The sequence below is a fragment of the Neophocaena asiaeorientalis genome, unplaced genomic scaffold (assembly GCF_003031525.2).
Source record: "Neophocaena asiaeorientalis asiaeorientalis breed wild unplaced genomic scaffold, Neophocaena_asiaeorientalis_V1.1 scaffold336, whole genome shotgun sequence".
In the NCBI taxonomy this organism is placed as follows: domain Eukaryota; kingdom Metazoa; phylum Chordata; class Mammalia; order Artiodactyla; family Phocoenidae; genus Neophocaena; species Neophocaena asiaeorientalis.
This window is the reverse complement of record NW_020174788.1, coordinates 4,477,884-4,501,976: the sequence shown is the minus strand read 5'-3', so window position 1 is coordinate 4,501,976 and position 24,093 is coordinate 4,477,884. Positions and strand designations below refer to the sequence as shown.

General features: G+C 43.5%; 1 protein-coding gene across 3 annotated transcripts in view; it reads left to right on the top strand.

Moving 5' to 3' along the window:
* The window catches only part of GALNT10 (polypeptide N-acetylgalactosaminyltransferase 10), a 218,662-nt gene that overhangs the window by 65,794 nt on the left and 128,775 nt on the right, over nucleotides 1-24,093 (top strand). The window lies entirely within an intron of this gene.

Below are 24,093 nucleotides of genomic sequence, written 5' to 3'. Positions count from 1 at the left end.
AGCCACTGCTCCCATTGCTTCTTTTTATCCCCCTGTACAGACACCAATAACATGTAAGACTAGTGCTTATTGGTGTCTTGTTCTCACTCACCTATTTGTATTTTAGGGTTCATGGGGATGCCTTGTGAGCTAATCTGGTTGTAATTGTTGTTCCATGGGTTTTGTTATCTATTTGCTTTGTGCAATTATGTGGGGATTCAGAGATAGTGGAAGAACCGTGCCACCTCTACTGCCATCTTTCTTCATCACGTTAATTCCTCCAGTGCCTCTGAGAGACATAATAGATGCTCATAAATGTTGAGGTTATGCAGAGAATTGTTCCTTTTGGCAGAAGAAATATTTACCTGGAGGTATTTGTTTTATGCAGCCCTTTTGTTAGTAAAATTTCTGTGGAGTGTTTTTTTCTGTCTTCAGACAACTTTTATTAACTAAACGGGATAACATCCAGTCAGGAATTATTTACTGGCATCAATGCCTCTTTGAACAATGTCCATAACCCTAGGAAGACAAATAAATTTTTATGTCAGATGGTGATTCTCATTGGTTGATAATGACTTTCTGAAGCCTTATGTTTAAGAAGGAGTCTAAGACCACATCACAGCTCTCCAGGTTTATAAGTTAGGGTGCTTTCGGCTGCAAGTAACAGATCAACTCAAAATAACTGAAACAGTAAGAGGATTTAATACATTGCAATAACAAGGAGTCCAGCGTTCAGGCTGCTTCAGAGCTAGTTAGTTTAACAGCTCAAAGATGTCATCAGAGACCTGTTTCTTTCCATCTTTCTTTTCTTTCAGCCTCAGTATGTCTGCTTTTTTTTCCCTCAGAGACACAAGATTCCTACAGGAGCTCCTGCCAGGAGCAGAGAAGAGAGTGTTTTCTGCCTGTCACCTTTTAATCAGTGAGGAAATCCTTCCCCAACCCCTGCCTCTAACTCCAACAGACTCCCTCAATTGGTTCTATCCTTGAACCAATCCTTAGTAAGGAAAATGGGACCACCAAGATTGGCCCAGACTCACCAAGATAGATTCCTCAATTATGTGAAGGAAATATGGTAACTATAACAAAATTAGGGCTCTGCCAGCATGGCATAAGGGGAAAAAGGCTCTTAGATAAGCAGCTGCAGTGCTTGCTACCATGAGATGGTCATGATTGATTAATTAGTCTACCACGGGCATAGGACAGAGATGCCAGTGTCCTGGCCTGTATTTGTTACACCTGGCGTGACCCTTTACAATCTACAAAAATGCTTTCTCATCTCTTTTCTCTACTGTTGGTCTAAACTACCCTTGATCTAAACAGATCAAGGATTATCAATCATCCTTATTTGATAGTAGTGACACTGATGCCCCGAGAGGCAAATTGCCCCACACAGCCAGGAAATGACAGAGCAGGGCTTCCAGACTACAGATCCAATGTGCCTTCTACCTTCTCATACTTTCCTACTCTTGTTACTGGCTGAAAACCAGGTTCCTTTTCCACAGGCAGGAAAGAGCCACTAAAAGGGAACCTGGGAGGTTACCAAGGCTAGGCCTTGTCAGTGTTACAGTCTAGTCAAGACCTTGCCCTACAGGAAGCCTTTGTTTCTTCTTCTTTTTTAAAATAACAGCTGTACTAGGGTATAATTTAATAAATTTACCATAGCATACCATACCATAAAGGTTGCCATTTTAAAGTGTATGTTTTAGTGGCTTTAGTATAGCCACAGAGTTGTGCATCCACCGCCACCAAAGCCTTCATTTCTTAGTAACCTTTGCCTCTGGAGTGGGTCGGTTGACAGAGGAAGAGCCTTATGATGGCTCCCTGAGGTCTCTGAGCTACTTGTTTTTCACGGGTAACAAATGCAGATTCCTGAAGGGGTTCTGAAGGCTCCTTGCATGAATGATGCCTGGCTGTGTAAGGGAGTGGAGCAGGTTGGGGAGAGTGTGGAACACACCCCCTCTAGTGGGGCCTCTGCTGGTTGCTTAGCTGCTGTCAAGAGCGGCTATGCTGGGTTGCCAGGTCTTCCGGTTATGTAAGAGAAGCTGGACATTTGGATCTTTCAGAGAACTTTCTGGATTTCTGGTGGTTGTCAACATATGGTTTTGTCTTTAAAAAGCACTGTGTGTGGTCCCTTGTATTATAGATTGGAGGTGACCTTAGACCTCTAGTTTGAGACCTCTTTTCTTTGACTGTGTCTCATTTAATCTATTTTCATTTTTTAACTCATCTCTTTCATCTACTTATTATTTCATATCACCAAGTGAGTGAGGTTTTCCTTGTGGGTCACAAGAGCCAGCTAAGTACCAGGTAAGCCCTTAGAAGTTACATTAGCTGAACGTAATTGTGTTCTTAAATGTTAGGAGTAAACAGTCCCATGAGAGAGGGAGGGTTTGTGATGATCTGGTTCTCGTATTTGTCTTCAAACACTGTCACACTGTTTGGATGAGGTGGCTTGGTTTCTACCCTTGTTTAATAGTCAGCCACTGATGTTTTTGATGTTAACACTTCTATGTGGGCTTCAACAGCTGTCTCCCCAAACCCAGCTGCTCACACCATCCCCGCCCATCTTATCTTGCACCCTAGCAGAGGAAAGAAATGATCGTATTTGACTGGGCAATGCTTTGCTATTTCACCTCTTTGTGGTTTTTACACTAACCCTGTGAAGTTGTCACTCCCATTTTATATGTGTAGAAACTGAGGCCCAGAGAGGTTCAGCAAATGCCCAAAGCCTCTCATCTGGCCACTTACAGAGTCAGTTTTGAATCCTGTCTGCTGACTTCAAAACCAATGTTCTGTTGACTTCTTTGTGCTTTCTTGCCCTTATGATTGTACTTTTATCTGAGTGAAGCTGCCTGACGCTAAATCTTTAAGTTGAATTTTAGAGGTTAGCAAACCTCACTTCATCTCTGCCTTCCTAATATTTTCTATTTTTTAAAGCATGTTTGTATTAGGACTCTGAGTTGCAAGTGACAGAAACTCTTCTCAAACTGGCTTAAGCGAAAAAGGGAATTTATTGGATTATGTAACTGAAAAGACTAGGGATGCACTGCCTTCAGGCGTGGCTGAATCCTGGGGCTTCAGTGTCTTCAGTAATCTATGCTTGATGCTGGTTGCTTCTCCTCAGACTGGCTCACGCCCCTCATGGCGGCAGGAGGCCTTTGACAGCTCCAGCAGCAGGAGAAAGGCCCTTTCCCGATCCTTGTACTCATAGTCCCTGAGCCAACCTCCTGTGTCCACTCTGGTTTATGACTTATCTCTAAACCTTTGTTCGTAGTCAGGAGGAAACCATACTCTGGTATATGAGTCAAGTCGTCACTCGTGGAACTGAGGGGGAGGCCAGCTCCTTAAACCTCATGCACTGACAGTGGGGGAGGGCTGGTTCCCCAAGGTCAGCGTGTAGCTTCTACAAAAGCAAAGGAATGAAGATTGGCAGGGCAGTTGCCTGCTTTTGTATTTAAAACAGCAGATATTTTAATGTTCATTAAGTGTGCTTAGGACCAAAAAACACTATGGATAAGAATCGGGCTTTCCAAGAAAAAAGGGCCAAATACAGAATTTTAATAGCCCTTCAAAAACAGGTAATATGTTATAAGCAATTCACATATACTCTTAAAAAAATAAAAGGACCATTGGGACATTTGCCAAACCCATACCTTTCATAATAGAAAAAGAAAGGGCAAGCTTTATTTTCCCATGAGTAACTAATATGTGTACAATACAGATTTCCTAGGGTCTTAACACAGCTTCCTAGCAGAGCAGTGCTTCATTTCTCTGGCATCATTAGGGAGTGAGGTTTTGTGGATGAGTGGATTTTACAGATATGTTTTGTGCTTTTAAGATTTAAATCTGTAAAAGGTGTATTTCGTAAAACACTTCTTTGTACCAACAGAAGATGCTGATACATGAACATAAATAAACGTTTTCTAAGCCATTTTGCTCCACACTTCCAGAAGTTAGGGTATATGTCAGTACGTATGAGAATCCACAGAATAAACATGACCCTTCTTTGCTGGACATGATTTAGTCGTGGTGGAGATTGGGGGGATGACAATACTTATATGAAAACAACTGTGAGTACATTATGGAATAGAAGGCTAAATTCTTAGGAGTTTTTCAGAAGAAACCTGAGTTGATTCAGTTGCTAGCTGGAGTTCATCTTCCCTCCTTACCTATCCATTTCTCCCATTCATGTCCATGTGCCTTTAGGGAGAAGTAGGCCTCTAATGCATTCAGAGGCTACTTAGGCTCTTTGCCTCTTCACCAGTACCTCTAAGCTGCTTTTTGCTTCTTCAGTGTGTATTGTCTTGAGCTGTTCTTCATCACTGCTTGTTCTCAGGAATAATTGAGCATTGCCAGGAGAGACCAGACAGTCAAGCTTTTAAAAATGAATAACATTGAAATTCACACATATACCTAAATTCATAGACTTGGCAAGACCAGAGTTCTGTTATTTTTCTATAAAATAAATCCAAGTGCTATGGGACTTGTTCAGTGTGGACCCATACTGGGAAGAGATTGGTGAAGGCTTTGGGACTCTGACCACCAGTGCCCTGGCTGTTCATGACTATTCAAAACTCATAGTTTTTATCATGAAGCTGAATAATTGTTGTTCCCCAGTGAGGCCTGCCTCTGTCATATTTGATGACAATCCAAAAGTGCAATTGTTATTTCTCGTGGATGGTAGTTTTTTAGACTTTATTTAGTTCAGAAACCTTTTTTGTTTTACTTTTTATTTTGAAATAATTTTAGATTTACCCCAAAAAAGTTGCAAAAATAATCCTTTGTACCCTTCACCCAGCTTCCCCGAATGTTAACATCTTTCATAACCATAGTACATTCATCTAGACCATGAAACAGTATAAACCAATCTATAGACCTTATTTGAACCTTGCCCACTAATGTCCTTTTTTCTGTTTCCAGATCCCACATTACATTTAGCTGTCACATCTCCTTAGTCTCCTCCAATCTGTGGCATTTCCTCAGTCTTTTTGTTTTTCGTGACCTTGACACTTTTGAAAAGAATAGCCAATTATTTTGTAGAATGTTCCCCAGTTTGGGTTTGTCTGATGTTTTCTCATGATTAGTTTGATGCATTTGAGCAAAAGTACCACAGAAGTGACATGTGCTTTTCTTGGGGCATCATATCAGAGGTACAGGATGTCTTATTACCAGTGATGTTAAGATCATGTAGGCCAGGTTCCTCTAGGGTAAATTACTATTTTCCCCTTTGCAATTAATGAGTCTCTTGTAGGGAAATACTTTGAGACTATGTGAATGTCCAGTTTGGGATATTTTTCTTCAAGGGATATTTTATGTGAAAGTCTAGCATAGAAAACAGGTAGAAGTGACCTGTTTTTAACGAAATGGACATGGGATGGGGGCAGCAGCCCAGGAGCCTCTTCCCCTCTGCCTCTCAAACACTACCCCTGAGCCCACTCTGTTGAACCCCTAAGCATCTGTGGCTGCTCTTTGAAAATCATGGCTCTGGTTTTGGCTTTTGGTTTTTACAATATGTACACATTGTATAAGCCCCTGCACTCAAAATATTCTGCAAGATGGTATTGTTTCAAATTGAAATTAGCCAAGTTATATTGAACTTAACATGAAGTATCAGCAAACATATATGTAGCACCTCTGTGTACCAGTCACTGTTCTAAATCTAGGGAATAGAAAAATCATAAAACACAGTCCCTACCCATTAATTGTGCATCTTTTCTTTCAGAACAGAGAGGACTTTATAATCTAGACCCAAGAAAGAACTGTGAAAGGAGGAAACAAACACACAAAAAATAGGCTTTTTGGTGAGGGAAAGATACTTGGGGATTTGGGGTTTGTGTTTTGAGTGAGTGCAGAGGCCATTGTGACCTAACTAGCCATCAGACCTTGGTCATAAGCAGTACTTTCCCTCTGAGAAGCATATGTACTTTAGTTGGGAAAAAAAAAAAAAAAAGAGAAAGACAGTTCTAACCACTCCTGCCCAAAAAAGAGCCACTGTTTGGTCTTTTGATTCTTTTTCCCATATTTGAAAGACTCCAAATTCTCGTCCTTCATGGATGAGGTGTTTTAGCTGTCCATAATTACATTATTATTCCAGACACTGTCGGAACGCTTCTTGCTGAGGAGGGAGGATTAAGCCGAGGAGGCTGGAGTGAGCGTGTAGCCTGTCAGCTGCCCCTCGCCTGGCAAAGGAGATTATGCCTCCGAAACGGAGGTTTCTGGCTGAGCCTTTGTTACTTAATTAGTCTCCTGTCTCTTTTCCCTTCGTGACAGTGGCAGGATCCAGGACGCACCCCCATTTAGACGAATGCAAATGCCTCTAACGAAGTTTTCTAATCGTTCCTTTTCAACAAATCTGAAAATTGTCAAAACCACTCTAGTCACTGGGAATTCAAGGGTGGAAAATAAGTTTTAAAGGCATATGTTTCTCAAGGGAGGAAAGTAGCAAATACCATCTCTTTAAATTCTGTTTAACATGAAGCCTTTATTGACTGCTGTTGATGGTTCTGCACGGTTCATTGCTCTTTTGAGTGAATATTTAGCTTCTTCACCAAGTCAGTGCGGCCTTGTGGATCTGTAAATTTAGACGCTGATCACCACCAGAAGTCAATGTAAAAAAAAGGTTACAGTTTAATTAAGTGGTAATAGATCTTATGCAGTATCAGGTTAAAGGGAATGTATAAATACTGCTTTATGAACCAGCTTCTGCAGAAAATAGACACAGGTTGCTCTCTCCTCTCTCTGTCTCATAGGATGAGTTACGGGATGGCCCTATTAACTGCACTGGAACGTGAGGTGGGGTGGAGGGGGTGACCCATTATTAAGCAGCCGCATCCAGCCAATCAGCCTTAACAAATTTGACTTCAGAGGTCAGTAAGGATCCCCGACACTGTGAATTTTATTTTATGAGGCACCATTGAAACACACCAACTCATGCCTTGTCTTTGGTTTTTGATGGAAAAAAGGAAGAGATGAAGTTTTGAAGGGTCCTTATAGATTTGCCCTAAAGAGCAAGCATTAGTTCAACCTGAGCATGTCACAAGTTGGGAACCTGGGAAACGAAGGCCCAGAAGGAGAAGGACCTGGCTCTCGGCGCTGTCTGGCAGCGTCACATGCTGCTGGTGCAGTCAGGGACCTCAGGGAGTTTACTCAGAACCTAAAATCCCTGACCTCTGGGCTCTTCAGGAGTTGAGGCCCTTGGGCACCGGAGTTCGCCCATTCCTCAGCTCTGTGTTCAGTGCCTAGGGAAAAAGTGTTCTGTTGCCCTTCTCCCACAGGCCAAGTAGGGCCCTGGCAAGAGTTTTATTCTTCCAACCTGAGGCATGTGGCTCCCTCCACCTTGGTAGACCAGAAAGCCCTGGACTCAGAGTCATGCCGTCTGTGAACAACACCTGAGGTAAATCACAAGCCCAGGTCAGGGGCCCTGCGTGGACTCTGCGGTTCCCTCAGCTTAGCAGTGTTCACATTTTGTTATTGCTTATTTAATTGTTTGTCTCTCCTGCACAACTGAAAGCTCAGGATGGGAGATTACCCCCTACCTGGCTCGATGTGGTGCCCTCAGAGCCCGACATGGCACCTGGCACGTGGTGGACCCCTCGTGATTATTGTTCAAGAATGAATGAGGTCACCCCAGATCTGTGAGCCTGCATCTTCAAAATGGGGATAACTTGACCCCCTTCTACCGTCTACGGGGACAAGTAAGATAACATACCTGGAAAAGCCATGACATGCTACAGAAATGTGAAGAGATAGTTCACGTGAGTTACTGGTAGTAGTGTGACAGCACAGGCTGTAGCTGGATTGCATTTAGCTCCTAGAGATGAAAGACACCTCACATGTGTTCTTCTCCTCCCACCTTATAGATTAGGGAGGGCCCCAGAGAGGTTGATTTACCTGCCAGCATCGTGCAGGGATTCCGAAGCTAAGCCAAGACCTGGTCCCAGGTTCCCTGATTCCTTCCCCTCAGCTCAGTGCTCCAAGTCTTCACTCCTGCTGGAGAAGCCGTGGAGTATTTAATTGGCTAGTCTGTGATGTGCAGCATGTCAGAACTCATTACTGTGGTGGGGCTTGTGGGTGTCCTTCTCCAGAGCCAGCCCCTGTTGTAGTTCAGCGGCCCCAGTTAACTTCAAAACTCGAGGCAGCCCAGCTGTGCAGGTGTCCCAGATCCCCCAGGGCCCTGAAGATGCGCCGTCCTCCACCTCAGCCTGACTTGCTGCCCTTTCCCTGAGCTCCCTGTTGATGCCGAACAGAAACATTTCCCAGTTAAGAGGCACCAGATCATTCTGCTTGGCACTGAGCTGGGCTCCCAGCCAGAAGTCTTAGCAGGCTGGGGTGGTTACCTCCCCGAAGGCTGCATGCTCAGCGCCCCAGGCTGTCAGTGCAATGGGTAAGAGACAGGTGCAGTGGGATCCACCAGAATCAGGGATGAAGGCCTTCTCTGGACTAGGCTCTGTTTTTATTCCTTTATTTTAATGTTAACACTGGGAAAGGCAAAAGGAGGTTGGGGAATTGGCCCAGATTCAAGAAAATGAAAAAGACATGGGAAGTAAATACGATGCAAAACCGTGATTCTATCTTGGTTTGAGAAAAAGATACCTATACAAGTGGTTTGGAGACAGACAATGGCAAGTGTTGGTGAGGATGTAGAGAAATTAGAACTTTTATTCAATGCTGGTGAGACTAAAATGGTACAGCTGCTTTGGAAAGTAGTCTGCAGTTCCTCCAGAAGTTAAACATAGAGTTACCATATGACCCGGCAATTCCTCTCCCAGATATATACCTAAAAGAAATGAAACATATGTTCACACAAAAACCTGTACATGAATGTTCATAGCAGCATTATTCATAGTAGACAAAAGGTGGAAACAACGCACATGCCTGTCAAATTATGAATGGATGTACAAAATTTGGTGCATCCTTACTATGGAATATTATTCGGCTGTAAAAAGGAATGAACTACTGAGCCATGCTACACCTTTATGCTAACTGAAAGAAATCAGACACAAAAGACCACTTATTCTATGATTCCATGTATATAAAATGTCCAGAATAGGCAAGTCCATAGAGATGGGACATAGATTAGTGGTCTAAGGGCCGATAGGGAGGGAGAGATAGAGAGGGACCGATTAACAGTACAGAGTTTCTTTTTGGGGTGATGAAAATGATCTAGAATTAGATAGTGGTAAAGATGGCACAACTTTGTGAGAATATTAAAACCCACTGAACTGTACACTTTAAAAGTGTGAATTTTCTGTTATATGAATTATGTGTCTGTAAAAAATAAATAAAAAGAAATTGGGAGACAATGGGGAAATTTGAATGTAGAGTGTATGTGAGGCCATAGTTTATATCAGTGTGGCAGTGGAACTGTGGTTATGTGAGAATGTTCTTTTGCTTGAGAGATTGCACGCTGAAGTACTTAGTGGTCAAGTGTCATGACATCTGCAGTTTACTTTCACATGATACAGCAAAAAATGCATAAATGGTTGGTGAGCAAATGCGGTAAAATATTAATAATTGGTAAACATAAGTGAAGGGTGTACTGGTGTTCTTTTTACTAATTCTTACAACTTTTCTGTTGACATTGTTCAAATGAATAGGTTGACAATATTTTTAAAAGGAAGGGAGGAAGGGAGGTGGAAATGTTAGGATTCTAAGGGACAGAGGTAAGTCAGAAGGCCTTTGGGCTGTCCCTCTTGACCCTTTAGTCTCTGTCTAGGATGAGGCTAAACAAACACTTGTCTCTGCCTTCCTTGGGGGAAATGAATTCCATTTCTGAGCAGTACAGACCCCCACTTGGCTGTTCGTAGGGACACTTAGCCAAATGCTACGGGCCCACGTGTTGACTGTGAAAAGAAGAGGCTTTCTTCTGCCCTCCCGTGGGCTGGAGAGACGGCCAAGGGGGCCTCTGCTCAGACCTCCCTTCCTGACCTCATTCCGAAGTGAAGCAGAGTTTCTTCTCTCTCTCCGTGGGAGATGCTAAATCACCAGCAAGCATTATTTCTTGAGAGAAGGAGTTCTCAGTGAGTTTTCTAAACCTGACATGTTCTTCCCTCGTTGGCAATACTTAAATTTAGGGAACGATATACGAAATCTTGTCAAGTCTTTTGTTTCTTGTCCCAGTCCCCCAAGTATGAAAACAATCAGCAGGGTCTCAGGCAGTCTTTAGACTCATCCCTTCCAGAACAAATGGTAAAACCAGTCATCAAGAACGTCAGACCTGGCAGGGACCTTGGAGCTGCCTCGTTTTCCTGATGCCTCCAAGGCCTTCCCAAGCAAAACCCACCACCCTCACACCTCGTGCCCATCCAGCAAATATAGTCAAGAGCGCTTGCAAAAAAGAGGCTTTAAACCAACAACTGCTTTTACAGTGTGCAAGCTGATTTTTCAATGTGCAGATTTGCTATGAATTTATAGAGTGTTTTGATTCTAAATTCACAATGTGCATCTTTAATGGCTCCAAGTTGGGATAATTTCATGCTGTTTATATCCTAGCAGCAATGGTTTATGTATATTTCCCAAGTTATTACCCTCCTAGGAGAAGAGTGAACAACCTCCTTTTACAAAAGACAGTCTCATATGTCCTGGTTTAGTGCATCTCTCTTCAAAGACCATTTTGCATTGAGATGTGAGGAAAGCATGACAGCTGTTTGAGGCACCCACCCCACTTTGCACGCAGGTGGGTTTGTGGGTTTCCTGGACCCTCGTACTCAGCTCCCAGATGGCCCTGCATTTGAGAATCACCAATAAGGCACTTTGAAGTCCCCTGGAGTTTACCTCTTGAGAAATTTTTCAACCTTATTTCTGGAAAAAAAAAAAATGTTGCCCACCTCCCTCCACTCCCAACAGGGAAGAACTTTGTTATTGTGCAACAAGAACCTTAAAAAAATGATCTGGGAATTTTCCTTTTGGGAGTCCAGCCTGAGGAGGTAATCAGAAATGTGAGATGTAGAGGATGTTTACTGAAACTGAAAATAGTTTTTTGTTGTAGTAAAATACATATAACATGAGAAAATTTTAATAGTAGAAAATTGGAAGCAATTAAACGTCCAGCAGGGGATATGATTCATCCATGTATTAGAATATAATGCACCCTTTGAAAACACTTTCAAAGAACTTTTAATAACAGGAAATTTCTCTTGACACAATGATAGGTGAAGAAAACAGGTTCCAGACCTCCAATTAGGTCTTCAGATTTCAGACACATGCATTGAAACAAGATAAAAAGGGTAACCACAAAATTATTAATGGTGGTTCTTATTGGCTGGTGGGATTATGAAGGATTTTTTAATCAATTTTTTAAAATTTTGAGATAATTGTAGATTTCACAGGCAGCTGTAAAAATATTTCAAAGAGATCTGGTATACCCTTTACTGAGTTTCCTATAGGGGGTTTAAATTTGTGTGTGTGTGTACTTTTCTCTTTTTCAAATAATCTACAGTCAAAAAACAAAAAACACACACAAAAAATCTATAAGCAGGGAACATAAATTTAAGGACTATCATTTTAAACAACAGCAACAACAACAACAACGTATTCATCCATCTGAAGAACCTTGCTCCAAGTTGTAATCAATGTCCCCTTTGCTTGTATACCCACAGCCCTTTGCCTGGCCTTTCGGTCCACTGTAGATATCGACACCCACTAACATTATAGTTAATTGGATCTTTGCCTGTGTATGGGCTTCCATATAGTGAGTTTACGTTGGAGAAACAAGGCATGCCTTCCAGAAGCATCAGGTTTACTCACACTCTTTGGAGAAGAGAGGACAGAAACACAATAATCTTATATTAAAATAAAGTTAAAATAAGACATCCATATTATAGAGTGGAAAGTAAGGTTTGAGACGCAAGATGAATATTTAAGACAAAGTCAAGTCGCTGTTTGGGAAGCACAGCTAGTAGCTGTTGAGGAAATGCTTCTTGAATTGAACTGTGCCGTCTGCTCCTTCAGCTGGCTTCTTGGGGGTATGTCAGGGAACACACAGCACTGTAAGAAATCACTGGGGAAGAGAAATATTGGAGCCACTATCCTTAACTATAAAAAAAACTCTTTAGATTTTCTCTCTGCCCTAGGGCCACATCTTGCTGGAGCGCGCACTACCAGGGAGTCAGGGGCCTGGGCTTGGATTTTTGACCCCCGCATTGACCTCGGTGGGAGCCTGGCAGGACATCACGTCTCTGGGCCTCCTTCTCCTCGCCAGCAGAATGAGCTGTTCAGACCATTGCTCAGGGCCCTCTAACTCTAAGATGCTAAGGTCAGTCAGCCTGTAGCGTGTGACTTTCCCAGGCTTCCCAAACTCCTTCCACCTAATTGAAAGTGCACAATGAACCTGCAAGGATTTTAGCATCTTCAGAAGTTAGTCTTCATTGATTTGAGTATTTCTCTACCTCTTTGGTGAACCTTCCTGTCAACACTTCTCTTTTGTCATTAAAAAAAAAAAAAAGGCTCATGAGAAGGAAGGTTGTAGACATGAACTAAGAGAATATCCCTCTTTTTTTCCCCCTTTTCGTTCCTCTAAAGGTTATCTTGGGGATGTCAAAAGCAATTTTTATAGACAGGTTGGTCTTTTACAAGAGATGTGTTTACAAAGCATGAAATTAACATTTTTGCACAGAGCCAAATAATTGCTTATAACATGGTGACTTTTGTAGTAAGTTTGCAGCTTGAGCAGTTATTAGCAAGGTCAAATGGTACATGCAATAATGCAATTAGCAGACCTCATCACCAAAGCGAAGTTAACCAAGCACCTTGTGAGGGAACAGGTTCCTCCTGAGGAGTTTGCCCATGAGGTCATTTCAGATGTTGGGAACAGTACAGTCCATTCACACTGCAGTCCACCAAACACTATAGTGTTACAGGGCCACCCCACTCCTGGAGCTTCAGACTCCTACGAGCCTGCATACAAGCCTACACTCCCAGAGGGGCTGAAAAGGCTGACCAAGCAAGGTCCAAGCACTTTACTGCTTATGAGAGGGTTGGCTTCACTTTAGACTAAACATCACATTGGAATTAGGGAGTACCAGATGACAGCATCTCTGGGGAAGAGATAATAGAGCAGACAAGTTCAGGCCAATAGCTTGCATATTCCAGTAGCAATTCCATTCAGGAAAATCTACTCAAGGAAGCATGTTGATGTGTGATTTTGGACATGCATTCTTACTGGTAATGTTAGGTGATATAACAGATCAACCCTGAAACATCAGTGTCGTAACCACACAGAGATTTATTTCTCACTCACAAGTTATACTCCGGCCTTGGTCTCAAGAGCATCCAGAAGAGAGAGGGAAGTCGGGGGGAGATGGAATTATTGAGAGGTTCTCAGGGAACTTGGCTAAAATTCATTTGGGAAAATATAAAGAATCTGAGGTGCTCTCATCTTTTTGTGGCTCAGATCCAGGCATGTGGAGAGAAGAAATCTCTCTCTTCCTCTGTGTCCACCCCACTGGCAGAGTTTGTACTCTAAAGCAAAGGGAGCAAATAACTGTTGGAGATGTCCTCTACTGCCTGGATGGGGATCAACTTGCACAAAGCAAAGAGTACAAGCCTTGGGGACCTACACACCTGGGTTTACCACTTGCTACATCTTTGGCTTTGGGCAAGTTACTAAACCCTTGTAAAATCCTGGCTACTGTCTGCAAGTTGCAGATCATACTTGCACCCACCTCCTAGGGTTGTTTTGAGGATAAAATGAGGTAATGCATTGAGAGGGAATTATTCCAGAGACTAGCACATAGTATGCACCCATCATCCATCCACTCATTCTGTTTATCCCCCTAACATTTATTGAGCACCTCTGTATGTCTGCTGCTGTGCTAGGTGTTAGCAAGCCAGGTGTACAGTGAGCTCCTGCCCTCATGGAGCTTATAGCCCAGGCACAGATATGCATGAATTAAATAATCACCCTAAATGAAGGTTTCCTTACTAACTTATTGCTCTGAAGGATAGGACCGTGCGGTGTTTGCCAGAAACCTAGGCTGAGAAGTCAGGGAAGACTTCCTAGACAAAATGGCATCTGAGCAGAAATGTGAAGTTTGTTTGGTGGAGCAGGAACAGGGTGTGACAGGTGTCCTTGAGGAAATAGCACGTGCAAAGGTCTCATGGTAGGAAAAATGGGGAGGTACCTTCAAGGAACTTAGGAAAGTGACTGGATCTCTGAGACCCAGGGAAGCATGTGGAGGAGGGACTGGAGAGGTGGGCAGAGGCCAGGCCATGTAGAACCTCATACAGCTGTTAAGGAGTTTGGTTTCATTTTAAGAGGTGTGGGAAGCCACTGAAGGTTTTTAAGCAGGGGCTTAAAAACTATTAAACTCAATAAATGTTAGCTATTATTGTTCCTTTCCGGGAACTTTTATCCTACGTCCCAACAATGTTAGCTCTCTTACAGGAGTCTGTGAATACATAATTTTAAAAAGCTAACAAGCCTATCGATCTGTTTGGCGGTCTGAGAGCAGGATCTGTAATATGCCAGAGCCACTTGGTCCATTAGGATGTGCTTCCTCCTCTAGGTGGGATTGGAAGGGCACTAAAAGCAGCCAGCATCCAGGACAGAAATGTGACACTGTGAGAACTGGAGCAAGGCCAAGCTGGATGTGGCCAGGACCAGCAGACTCTACAGGCTGAACCGGGTAGGCTTCCACAGTCCGCGCCAGGCCGCCTCCAGCCCTGTGACAGTGGTGGATACAGGCTGGTGGGAGGACACCGGTACCAGGGAGGGAGGCTGGCAAGGTGAAAGCAAACACGACATCTGCCTTAGAGAGTCTGGGAGGGAGCTCAGGGCTGGATTGGCAGAGGGCAGGGGGAACTGGGCTCTGGGTCAGAAGACCCAAGGGAGACAACCCAGATGAAGGTGGGCCCTTGTCTGAAGGAAGAAGTCTGGGCTCTGAAACTAGTATACGAAGTCCAAGTACCTGACCAACATGAGGATGCTGAGTCCCCACATCTGGAGCCCAGCAATCCTACTCTTTCTCCTTCCAAGGGCCAGATTGATCCCCAAATCCAGGTGGCTTGGCTGAGACTCCTGGTGGGGATCAAGTGATCCCAACTCTCAGAACATATTTGACACTTTTTCTGGGAGGGCTCTTGTCATTTATCTGGTTCAAAACTGGAGCCCCCAGAAGCTCTGCTGCCTAATAAAACTTGTGTTTCACGTCTTTTGGCCTTTATCCACTCATCTATTTCCTGTGGTGAATCCTGAAGTTGGAACAGGACAGTATGTATTCCTCATGCCAGACTTTTATCTAGCTCCAGTCTAATTGTGGGACTGGATAACCAGTTATAGAGTTACCCGAACTCAGCATCGTTCTGCTGAAGAACAAGGGCAGGGCCAGACTGGAGGATGACTCAGCAGGCTTTTTACAGATAAGAAGTGGATGGGCAGAGCGATGTCTGCACTGGTTTCTTGGGTGACCCAGCTCAGAAGATGGTGAGGACTGCTTCCACGCATGTGGCCCTTCATAGTCACAAAATGCTTTCGTGTCCATGGTCTCCTTTGAGCCTCCATATGCTGATGGAGTAGCGTGGGCAGCTGTTACCCTCCCCGCTTTACAGGTGAAGAAACTGAGGCCTCGTCATTAAGGGTCCCATGTGAAATCACAGCTCCTGCATCAAGAAGTGACCAGTTGGGATTAAGCTGCTGGGAGGAGCTTGTTGTTGCTCACTCTGTGTCTTAAAAAAGAAGAGAGAGAGAGAGAGAGAGAGGAGAGAGAAAGTGGACTTGATTGGAGAAACAGTAGCCTGGACAAATGTTTAAATCCTGTAAATGAGGGTGGGGCTATATGTAACGTAGATAGTACTTCATGTGGGGTTAACGATGGAGTCATGGGTTTCTTTGGATAATTTTGCTACATTCAGGCTTTCCAAGTCCAAGGGCATGTATGGGTGTGTCTGTCTGTCTGTCTTGTGTCTATGTCTGTCTGGCGAGGAAGCTCAAGTTAATCCATCTATAAACTTTGCATTCTTTGAGCCCTGATATATTTCAGACACTGGCCCCATAAGTGCCACATGTCCAGTCATCTGTGACTCCTTTAGGAAACTAAAACCCACACCAAGAGAGGGAAGGAAGAGTTGAAAGCCAGAGATGCAGGTAGGGTCCACGGCACATTCAGGTCAGCCGACAGAGCGTGTTCTTAGAAAACCAGCCCTCTGTGGGGTGAAGACAGAGAGACTGCTCCGCCCACTCTGCCTCCTTCTCGTGTAATTTTTAAAAGCATGAGAAATGAAATGAGGACCTTCCCATCTGAGACAGCTATTTTCTCAGGTCTCATGCCTTTTTTTTCTTTTTTTGAATTTTTGAATTTTATTTCATTTTTTTTATACAGCAGGTTCTTATTAGTTATCTATTTTATACACATCAGTGTATACATGTCAATCCTAATCTCCCAATTCATCCCACCACCACCACCCCCGCCACTTTCCCCCCTTGGTGTCCAAACGTTTCTTCTCTACATCTGTGTCTCTGTTTCTGCCCTCCAAACCGGTTCATCTGTACTGTTTTTCTAGGTTCCACATATATGTCACGCCTTCCTTTTGAATAGCCCAAATATACATCTTATAATTATTCCCTGCCTGGCAGCGTGTTTCTGCCTTCTGAGTGATAGCTGAAATTTCTTGGCAAGTGAATGCCGTCCACAACCAGCCTCTCTTTTCCCACCCTGGTTCCCAGTGGCCCCTCTGTGGCCGTCTTCCCATCCACACTGGCCTCCAGGGCTGCCTGCCCCACAATACTTCAGTCATTTCATCAAGAAGGGTCTCCCAACCTCCTTGTTTATCCCAGGGGCACAGGGAGGGCTGAGCCCCACTCCAGAGGGAGCCATACCAATCTGATTAATGAAGGTAAATAGGGGCGTGATCGGCAGTGGCTTAAGCTCCAGATGGGTAACTAGGCAACAGCAAGGGTCTGCACCTCCACTGGCAAGTCAAGTGGAATCAGTTTCTTCACAGGTCCATGGACTTCTCTCATGCTCAGAGTCCACTTCAGGAGCCTTGAGAAGGAGCTGGGCTGTTGGATAACAGGGAGAGGGGAATTGCTGGTAGTCTGCCAGAGTTGCCGTGGGTGTTTTATCCCCTTCAGGAACATGATGTGGGCAGTGTATTGGGCAGACGTGATGTCAGAGGCCTCAGGGTCAAAGGCAACTCCCAGCTTTAGGAACTTGAAGAAGTCCCTCCTGAGCTTTGGGTTAGCCAGCTCCATGTCCCTATCTCAGCTGCCACTTCCTAATTAGTTTCCTCATCTGTAAAATGGGATGATGATAATAGTGTCACCTTCCAGACTTGTTGTGAAAATAAGACTTGTAAATTGCCTAGCATAGCCTGGCACATAGGAAGCCCAATAAACATTGGCCCTCTGGGTCTTCTCTAGGAGAGAAAGAGACTGAGTGCTCTGTCTTCCAATACACTCTTTACTATCAGGAAGGAAATGGGCTCAGCTTGGAGATGAGTCCAGGATGGGAGGCAGATGGGAAAGGGGGCCACAGATGGGCATTGCCAGGGGAAACACTGAGGCACAGGAAGCAGACAGGAAGGTTGGGAAATGTGGGCGGCTGCCTGAGGGCCAGGAGACCAGTGGAGAGGTCGGCAGTGTACCCAGATAGGCAGTGAGGCTCTTGATAGAACTCTTGAGGCCGAGGTTATGGAGATGTTGCCCCTTTTAGGACTTCGATTCAAGCCTGAGTTCCAGTCCAGCAGCCCCAATGGCTTGCTGAACATGCACTTTTTTAGGCTTGAACACTGGCCAGTTGAAAACGTGATTCTGGTTATTTCTCCATCATGTGAAACAAAGACCGTGGGGAAATAGTCACATGAAAAAGACATGAAATTTTCCTGTTCAGTGAATGAGGGCAGAAGATGCATAATGTATGGTTTCTGAAGCTGCAGGTGGTTTAGGGAGAGAGTTTGCAATTTGGGGAAACATTTAATACTTTTGAAAGTTACAAAGGAACAGAGAAATGCCAGGAGCTTAATGTCCAGGATAGCCCTGGATGAATACTCTCAGACAAACCAACCTCAGTTTCCTTATTAAAAATTCTGGAAGGGAGAGGGCAGACAGCAGAAGCAAGAAGTACTACAATCCTGCAGCCTGTGGAACAAAAACCACATTCACAGAAAGATAGAAAAGATGAAAAGGCAGAGGGCTATGTACCAGATGAAGGAACAAGATAAAACCCCAGAAAAACAACTAAACAAAGTGGAGATAGGGTATGATATACTTAAAGTGATGAAAGGGAAGACCCTACAACCAAGATTACTCTACCCAGCAAGGATCTCATTCAGATTCGATGGAGAAATCAAAAGCTTTACAGACAAGCAAAAGCTAAGAGAATTCAGCACCACCAAACCAGCTCTACAACAAATGCTAAAGGAACTTCTCTAAGTGGGAAACACAAGAGAAGAAAAGGACCTACAAAAACAAGCCCAAAACAATTAAGAAAATGGTCATAGGAACGTACATATTGATAATTACACAGGCTTGCTGAATGGATACAAACAAGACCCATATATATGATGTCTACAAGAGATCCACTTCAGGCCTAGAGACATATTCAGACCTAAAGTGAGGGGATGGAAAAAGATATTCCATGCAAATGGAAACCAAAAGAAAGCTGGAGTAGCAATACTCATATCAGATAAAAGAGACTTTAAAATAAAGAATGTTACAAGAGACAAGGAAGGACACTACATAATGATCAAGGGATCAATCCAAGAAGAAGATATAACAATTATAAATATATATACACCCAACATAGGAGCACCTCAATACATAAGGCAACTGCTAACAGCTATAAAAGAGGAAATCGACAGTAACAAAATAATAGTGGGGGACCATAACACCTCACTTGCACCAGTGGACAGATCATCCAAACAGAAAATTGACAAGGATACACAAGCTATAAATGACACAATAGACCAGATAGATTTAATTGATATTTATAGGACATTCCATCCCAAAACAGCAGATTACACTTTCTTCTCAAGTGCGCACAGAACATTCTCCAGGATAGATCACATCTTGGGTCACAAATCAAGCCTCAGTAAATTTAAGAAAATTGAAGTCATACCAAGCATCTTTTCTGACCACAATGCTATGAGATTTGAAATCAGTTACAGGGAAAAAAACATAAAAAACACAAACACAAGGAGGCTGAACAACACTTTATGAAATAACCAGGAGATCACTGAAGAAATCAAAGAGGAAATCAAAAAATACCTAGAGACAAATAACAATGCCTGCCAATGCAGGGGACATGGGTTCGTGCTCTGGTCTGGGAAGATCCCACGTGCCGCGGAGCGGCTAGTCCCGTAAGCCATGGCCGCTGGGCCTGCGCGTCTGGAGCAGTGGGAGAGGCCACAACAGTGAGAGGCCCGCATACCACAAAAAAACAAAACCCCAAAGTTAGCAGAAGTAAAGAAATCATAAAGATTGGAGCAGAAATAAATGAAATAGAAACAAAGAAAACAATAGCAAAGATCAATAAAACTAAAAGCTGGTTCTTTGAGAAGATAAACAAAATTGATAAACCATTAGCCAGACTCATCAAGAAAAAGAGGGAGGGCTTCCCTGGTGGCGCAGTGGTTGAGAGTCTGCCTGCCGATGCAGGGGACACGGGTTCGAGCCCTGGTCTGGGGGGATCCCACATGCCGCGGAGCGGCTGGGCCCGTGGGCCGCAATTGCTGAGCCTGCGCGTCTGGAGCCTGTGCTCTGCGGCAGGAGAGACCGCGATAGTGAGAGGCCCGCACATCGCGATGAAGAGTGGCCCCCACTTGCCGCAACTGGGGAGAGCCCTCGCGCAGAGGCGGGGACCCAACGCGGCCATAGATAAATAAATAAATAAATAATTTAAAAAAAAAAAAAAAGAAAAGAAAAAAAGGGAGAGGACTCATATCAGTAAAATTAGAAATGAAAAAGGAGAAGTTACAACAAACACCGCAGAAATACAAAGCATCCTAAGAGACTACTACATTCAATAAGTGGTGATGGGAAAACTGGACAGCTACATGTAAAAGAATGAAATTGGAACACTCCCTAACACCATACACAAAAATAAACTTAAAATGGATTAGAGACCTAAATGTAAGACGGGACACTATAAAACTCTTAGAGGAAAACATAGGCAGAACACTCTTTGACATAAATCACAGCAAGATCTTTTCTGATCCACCTCCTAGAGTAATGGAAATGAAAACAAAAATAAACACATGGGACCTAATAAAACTTCAAAGCTTCTGCAAATCAAGGGAAACTACAGGCAAGCTGAAAAGACAACCCTCAGAATGGGAAAAAATATTTGGAAACGAATCAATGGGCAAAGGATCAATCTCCAAAATATATAAACAGCTCATGCAGCTCAATATTAAACAAACAACCCAATCAACAAATGGGCAGAAGACCTCAATAGACATTTCTCCAAAGGGGACATGCAGATGGCCAAGAAGCACATGAAAAGCTGCTCAACATCACTAATTATTAGAGAAATGCAAATCAAAACTACAATGAGGTATCACCTCACACCAGTTAGAATGGGCATCATCAGAAAATCTACAAACAACAAATGCTGGAGAGGGTGTGGAGAAAAGGGAACCCTCTTGCACGGTTGGTGGGAATGTAAATTGGTGCAACCACTATGGAAAACAGTATGAAGGTTCCTTAAAAAACTAAAAATAGAATTACCATATGACCCAGCAATCCCACTACTGGGCATATACCCAGAGAAAACCATAATTGAAGAACACACACACACACACACACACACACACACACACAAAAGAAGACACATGCACCACAATGTTCATTGCTGTGCTATTTACTATAGCCAGGCCATGGAAGCAACCTAAATGCCCATCAACAGATGAACAGATAAAGAAGATGTGGTCCATATATACAATGGAATATTACTCAGCCATAAAAAGGAATGAAATTGGCTCATGTTTAGAGACGTGGATGAATCTATAGACTGTCATACAGAGTGAAGTAAGTCAGAAAGAGAAAAACAAATATCGTATATTAACGCATATATATGGAACCTAGAAAAACGGTACAGATGAACCGGTTTGCAGGGCAGAAATAGAGACACAGATGTAGAGAACAAACGTATGGACACCAAGGGGGGAAAGCGGCGGGGGGGTGGGTATGGTGGTGGGATGAATTGGGTGATTGGTATTGACATGTATACACTGATGTGTAAAAAATGGATGACTAATAAGAACCTGCTGTATAAAAAAAATATATAAAATTCAAAAACAAATTCTGGAAGGAATACTCAGTAAATGATTAATAGTGCTATTCTCTAGGGAGTGGGTCTAGGGGTTGGAAGTGGGAAGAGATTTTTATTTTTCATTGTATACCCTTTTGAGTTTTTGAATCTTTCACCATGTGCCTTTATTATTTTTATAATTGCAAATCAAATTATAGGGTTTGTCTTTTAAAAATGCAATGAAGGGTTGGCTTAGATCACTGGTTTTCAAACTTGTATTTTAGCAGTAGAACACTTGTCATATAATCTTACTTGGAAGCCTAATGAATGTAGGATGAAGAAGAAATCTGATCCCTTCTTGCCCAGGGTCCCCCGCCCCCAGCTCCTGTTTGCTGCATCTCTAAGGGATCCATTGAATGCAGTTTGGGAATAACAGATCTAAATGATTTCTCTCAGGCCCCTCCCACCTCCCCAATCCTATGCTTCCCTTCTGTTTAACAAAGAAGCTGGGGCGTCCTAGCCCTGAGGTACAAGCAGCTGCTTCACTGCGTAGCTGCAGATGCCCCCTACCCCTCTGGGGAGTCAGCACCTGGGAAGGCTGAGCTGTGCACCGGCTGAGTGTCGCTCAGACTCTGGGGGACAGCAAACAGGTCACCCTTAGATGGGTTGAAATGATAGAGAAATGTTAACAGGTGGATTTTGCAGCTCTCTTCTAGGTAAATCTGAACCTGGGGCTTTGATAGGCCAGATGCTAAGGGGACGGTGAAATGGTATGAGGTGGGAGAAGACTCATTCACCTTGTAAAAGTGTGGTTAAGAATGTAGACCCACTGCTTGTTTACACTATGATTTTGGCGAACTACTTAGCTTCTCTGAGTCTCTTGTTGAATCTGTAGAAAGGGGGAATACTTGTGCCTACTTTCTAGGACTGTCAAAAGGATTAAATGAGATCGTAGGTCTAAATGCCTGCCATAGTGCCGTGCACATGGTAGGTGTTCAATAAATGTTGGTAATTCTAATCATCATTATCACCAAGTTCCTAGACAAGTCAGAAAATGGCCTTGCTATCTCTTCCCGTATATTCTTAGTTAAATCTTTAACCTCTTAGGACCTCAGTTTCCTTACTTATAAATTAGAGGTGCTCAGGAATTGCAAGTTGGTGGCCCGCTGGACCAAATCTAGCGTGCAAACATATTTGTTTATCCAGATAGTATGTTAAAAATCAAGAAATAGTCTCCAGAAATTTGAATTTTCCAGACTCATTTACAAACTGAGCATCTGTTTTCACTGACCATCACTTGGCAACTTTTCACCAGCCTCCATCCTCTGTATTATCTTACACCTGGCCACCCCTCTTCACCTGCAGGCAGTTGAGTTGGCAAAGCCTACACTAGAAGGTTTCAGGAATTCTGTGTCTCTGCCACTTTTTCATCCCATGACCCTGAGTATATCCCTTCATCTCTCTGGATCACCACATTACCATCTATAAAATGAGTGAGTTGAGCTTCCAGCCTTGGCTTTCTTTGAATGTTCTATTCAGTCCACAAACCTTTACCGAATTCCTGCTATTTCCAGGAATTTTACCAGGCATTTGGGAGGATGTAGAAAAGAATAAGAATGGGTGTGGCCCAGAGATCTTTTACAGCCAGGCCTCCCCAAGTGTAGACTGCAGAATGGCACCAGGACACAGTGGAATAAACACAGAAATTGAAGACAAGCATTTAGAAACTTTTATGGCAGTTGGACTTTGCCACGACAGCCAAGTGCGTGCTCAGTGGACATGCTTTGTTGAATAGATATGGATCAGTTCACGTGTTGTCAAACTCGTGGTGAGTTACAGGCGCCAGCTGCGTACTCATTCAAGCTACTATTGCTGCTTTACAAACCGCCCCAACCCTTAGTAGATTAAAACAACAACTGTTATTTATTTGCTCACAGATCTACAGTTTGAGCAGGGGTGGACAGCTCAGGTCACCTCTTCTCCACACAGTGCCTGCAGGGTGGCTGCACCGGGGCCCATGGGTCCACCTCCAACATGGCTCACTCATAGAGCTGGCAGGCTGCTGCCTTGGTCACCTTTCCACGAGGATGCTTCTTCTGAGCAGCATGGCTGGGTTCCACTGGCCAGTGTCCTAAGGGAGCTGGGTGGAAGTGCATGACCTTGTTATGATCTGTCTCAGAAGTCACGTTGCTTGAAGGATTCACAAAGTTCTACCGGACTTCAGAGGGAGGGGATCTAGATCCCATCTCGTAATGCGCTTGTGGAAAGGTTCTAGAAGAACATGTGGGACATAAGGTTTTGTTGCAGCCACTTTTGGAAAATATAATCAGCCACTTTATATGGGGATGTATTTGTTTTCTGTTGCTGTGTAACAATGAACACAAACTTGTTTTATTAAAGCTTACTGTATTAAAGCAATGCACATTCTTTGGCTCAAAGTTTTATAGGTCATGACTCCAAGTTTACTCAACCGGGTTCTCTATTCAGGGTCTAACAAGGCTGAAATCAGGGTGTCTCCAGTCTGGGCTCTTGTCTGGAGGCTCTGGGGAAGAATCCACTGCCAGGCTCATTCGACTTGTTGGCAGATTCACTTCCTTGTGGTTGTAGGTTGGGGTCCCCATTTCCTTGCTGGCTGTCAGCCAGGGATTGCTCTCTGCTCCTAGAAACCACACACATGGCCCCTGGATCTTCAGAGCCAGCAATGTCACATCAAATTCTTCTCACTCTTTGAGTCACTTTGACTTCTTGTACTGCCAGATGGAGAAAACTCTTCTTTTTTGTGTGGCTAGATTATGTCGAGCTGAATAATCTCCTTTTGCCACATAACATAATCAGTAGAGTAATATCTCATCACGTTCCCAGGTTCTACCCACACTCAAAGGGGAGGGGAGTGTAAGAGGATGAGGGTGATTGGAAGGCATTCTTAGAA